Here is a 4,898-nt window from a genome sequence, read left to right as displayed (position 1 = left end):
TTGGCCACACTATATGTAATTATTGTTAATGGAATCCTTCTCAAATTTATCTGTCTATTTTCATAAATTTGTGATGTAGTCTATTTTTCTTATCAATGTTCTCGTGATTAGTTGTATGTTCTCTCTCCCTTTTTTAACATTCCTTAAGGTGCTTCATGTATTCTTATTCTTGACTATCTAAAAGTAGTATTTTTGTCTAGACTACTTCAACAATTGAATCACATTAATGAGCATTAGAAATCCTTGAACTTGAAGTAACAATCTCTTGTGATTTTCCTCATACTTAAAATTCATGAAAACTTAAACCTATGTACACTTCAATGAACTGAGATAATATATCCATTTTGAATGTTATGTTCCACCATAAATCTAGGATTTCAAGATAGAAACTTGAGAATATTATGTTTAATAGAAGTACCTTGCTTAACTATAGTTTGGAGGTTATGACATTAAAATAGCATAAATTTATCAATATTAGTCATATACAATGCTACAACCCTAATTTGGAAATAATATACATAGAGAAAAATGTCCACAAAAAATATAATAATGATTGTGGGCTGAAATTGAAGTGTATATAACTTCTACAATAGTTCTAGAAATAGCTATTATAACAAAACATATAAAATACCACAATATCTCTAATGACACTATTCTTAGTACAATACTCTACATAGAATAATAAATATGATACCACAAAAATGTTCCACAAAATTTATATGGTCAAATTATTATAACTTCCATGAAACTTCCCAAATACCTATTTACAACAATTCTGAATTTCCTTGTACAGATCCTCCAAAATAAAATATGAAAAATAAAATGGAACAAAAAACTTTCTCTCAACCCAAGAATGGACATTGATACCACTTCTTTTCTTCCTGAATGATAAATATGACTCATAGAAAAGATATCCAATCTAGTTTAAATGATACGAAAATAAAGAACAACAGAGTGACAACGTAAAACCAACGCATTCAATACCTTTCCGTGCTATCTTCATAGGCTTCTTCAAGGTATATATCTTAACAAATCCACCTCTTTTTTGTCTCGTTCTAAGAACTCCCTCTTAATCAAATCTTCAATCCGCCTTTTAATTTGCATGAAATCTACCTTGAATAGCCCTTCAAGTTCCTGAGCACATTCACTCGCAAGTATTTTGTATTGTAAAGCCTTTTTTGCCTTCATAATGCGTACTATCGATGCATCAATAACAAAACGTCTGTCCTTATGAATATCCTCCTCCGATGATGATTTTTTCTTGTCGCTCAGCAGTGGCATTGGAAGTTTTATCTTCCCTTTTTTATCTGTAAAATTAAAATTGATTTTGAAGTCATCTGATGCAGTTACCGTGGTCGTATCTGGAATCTTGAGAAGAATTTTATACTTGTCACAGGCCAGTGAATAGAGAAGTCCATCAATTTCTTCCTCTGCCAAATTCAAGTGCTTTTTGATGTTGGAATAACTCAACTTTTCAGAGGCATTGAACAACAATAATATTGCTGTTTGGCAAGTTGTTGCTATCAGTTTTACTGATGTTCTATCAAACTTACCAATTATAGTACAGGATCCCAAGGAATATATCCATTTAAGCTTTTGATGTTGGGCTTCTGCGGAATAATAGTCTGTAAATGCTTCAACACATCTAACCATCTCTGGAGGTAAATTAATGTGAGGGCACTTGTATGTTGGCCAAAATCTAGTTGTCAGCACTGTAGCTGTAAACTCTATTCCCAGATGTATATTTCTATTATTTTCAAGATAGGTTTCGAATTTACTTTGTCTCTCCTGGGATCCTGTCCAATCCGTTAACATACCAGCAATCTGTGACGTTAATTGATCACCAAATTTCTGCTTCAGCTTTGACAATATGATCTGCACATAACCAATATTTGTACGTTTGCCGAGCAGAATTCTACGAGTTAGTTTTTCTCCGTAGGATTCAACAAACCGATCTTTATCCCAGATATACTCTACAAATTCCACCACATTTTCAATTATATCGTCTCTGCTCAACGTTTCATTGCTGCTATCCTCTTCAAGTACAGTATCACAAAGTGTAGCCAGCCACTCAGCACTGCTACTTCCTGCAATTCCTTTATTACAGAACACCTCAAATACTTGTTTCAAAACCCTGGAAAAAATATTATTCTCCTGAAAGACATCATCATCATATTTCGTATACTGGTCCCGTAATTCTATAACCTTCCTCACAAACGCAAACACTTCCCGCAACAATAAACTTTTATCCCTTCTGCCTGCATTCTGCTTTAGCACAGCATCTTCAGCTTGTTTAACAGGTGATGTTACTTCACTAATAACATGCTGCTTAAAAATATTTTCAATTGATTCCCATCCATTAGGTACACTATCAAATAGCCTCCCCATCCTCAAAATATCTTTATATCTATGTTCCCTTAGCAAGGAAGCGCATCTTGAATGTTCATCCTCAAGAAGATATGTCATCAAATGGGAAAACAATACATTCTTTACATTCTCTAATACCTTTTGCTCGCTGCTCTTATGCAAATATCTTGCAACTCTGTCCTTCTCGAGTATGAAAGCTTCATCCACCCTTGACATATAGTCCGTATAGGAATCTTCTAAAATCCATGAAGAAGCCTTCCGAGAGTAGAAATCTGCAGTATGTTCCAACATGGCCACTTCAAAATCATTTGTATAGAAATCCATGTCAACCTCCAGAAAAATGGCGACAATATCTTTCAAAAGGGTCTCGGTCTCATCTCTTGGCTCTCCTTCGCGTTCGCGCTCTTCATCAATAAGAACAATCGCCGCATTCTTCACATTAATTCGGATTTCCCGAAAAACAAGGTCTCGGAAGTACTCGATTCCAACTTCTCTGACTGAAAGAAGGGAGGGATACCAGACATCCAAATGTTGGAAGAAAGCGAACATGGAACGGAGCATGGCCTTGAAAATTTTCCAGCGTTTGATAAGTTCTCTCGGCAACAATTGGTCATCAGTCCGTTCCCTCAAAGCCGGTGAAACCGTTAAGGTTATGTACTCGTTAATGGAATCCCTGTATCTATTATAGAGTTCCGGTTTCTCGCGAATATAGTAGACGACAGTGTAAATAGCCATTTTGTCGTCCACAGGCACCTCAAAGTTGACATCTTCTTCCAACCGGCTACTCAGCTGTAGGATAGCTTTGTAAATAAAAGCCCAACCTTCTTCCAGATCAAACCTCTTGTCTTTCACGGCCCTGTTGACAATAGCCCATCCTTCCTGCACGTTTATGATACTTCCACTGCTCCTCGTCATTTCGAAACCAAAGCTAACTGACACTGTTTTCTTAGGGAGAGAATACTTGGTTATCAGAAGGTATGATAGCAGAGTACGCGCTCCACTCTAGAGAAGGTTGAGAATCTGTTTGTGGTAAACGAGTGATTGCAACTTTGTATTTATAATATCGTTAAGGCTGGGTTATGTGGGCCCGGCATGTGAATGTCCCCTCCCGTCGGCAGGTTCCGTCGCGTGTTCATGATATTTATTTTAATTTCATTTGATTATGCCCATTAAAAATAAAATTTAAAATTACAATAATAATAATAGAGAAGTAAACTATTTTTAAATTCTATATATATATATATATATATATATTTTATTTTTTTAAAGATTATTTTGAGTAATTTTTCATATTATCTTGAGAATATGCGTTTGTTCTATTTTTAATATATTATCTTTTTTTGTAAATTAGAGTCTCCACATATTAGTAGGGCCTTTTTCTCCAATATACCATGATTTTTATGTTTATATAAATGGGAGTATATATAAGGGAAAGTCACACCTTATTAAAGGGCATCTACAATGGTGCTGGTGCTCATAAATAGTGGGGATTGACAAGGAATTATGTGTTTGTTCTAGCTATAATATGGCATGATGTTTATGGTCAATAAAATGGGTGAATCCATAATGGAGTGAGATTTTCTCTTACTAATATAATGGTTGGTTATTCATATGTTAATGACACAATCAACATAAGGCAACCTGCTTACTCCACCTCCACCTAGATCTCTATAGTTATTGAAATGGGGTATTTGTAAGGGAGTGAATCATTATATTAAAAAAATAATTGATTTATTGATTTGCGATAAGGGGCATCCAAAAAGGAGTGATGTCTCCCACTAACATAGTGGGCATCCGCAAGGAAGTGGTGCTTCCCACTAACATATTGGGCATGATTTGACGAAAATGAAGGCACCCACGAGGATATGGCCTTTCCTTGTAACATAATGGTTGATTGGATACATGATGAGTATGTGGTATGTTTGTATTTTCAAAGATACACTTTGCAAGTTTTTTATGAGATGTTATTGGGATAAAATTACATAATTAAGCAAAAAACACATAATGCATTGCCAAAAGCTCACTATTAAGCATGGAACTTGAGAAAAATCTCATAATGTGTTGTCAAAAATTCATAATAGCATTGAACTCATACACAGCTTATGTTGAGAAATGGCAACAAGAAATTGCAATTTAGTTTGTCCTTGAATTAAACTGAGAATTAAAATCGAATTCTATTCTCATAGCAACTTGTAAATAGTTAATTAAGTTTAATTAACTTAATTAGCATAAGAATTTCGAGTTGGAATTCTTTCTGGAGGCATGTATGTGTTATCCGTAAGTTTTAGGGGTCCAATATGAGTCTAAATTGAGTTGTAAATTAGATAACTGAGTGTACTGAGTTATGTTCAGTTAAATTAGTTCCAAATTGCTTGTGGAACTAATAAAGAGTTAACAGTCAGTTGGTGCACTAGTGCATCCACAAGTGTCACTGTAGTTAACTGAAGATTCCCTCATCAGAAATTCATGCATGTCAATTCTTAGAAAGACCGAGTTGAGAATAGAGTGCAAGGACAATATACTATGAGTTG

The 4,898-nt window shown here is 34.8% G+C and overlaps 1 pseudogene; it reads right to left on the bottom strand.

Moving 5' to 3' along the window:
• Positions 1–1,011: 1,011 nt before the first annotated feature.
• Positions 1,012–3,282, bottom strand: LOC149220463 (cullin-1 pseudogene; annotated as a pseudogene).
• Positions 3,283–4,898: the final 1,616 nt, after the last annotated feature.

The sequence above is a fragment of the Pinus tabuliformis genome, chromosome Q (genome assembly GCF_031772625.1).
Source record: "Pinus tabuliformis cultivar Carrire ecotype Pingquan chromosome Q, CPIR1, whole genome shotgun sequence".
NCBI lineage: Eukaryota > Viridiplantae > Streptophyta > Pinopsida > Pinales > Pinaceae > Pinus > Pinus tabuliformis.
This window is presented reverse-complemented; position numbering and strand designations above follow the sequence as displayed.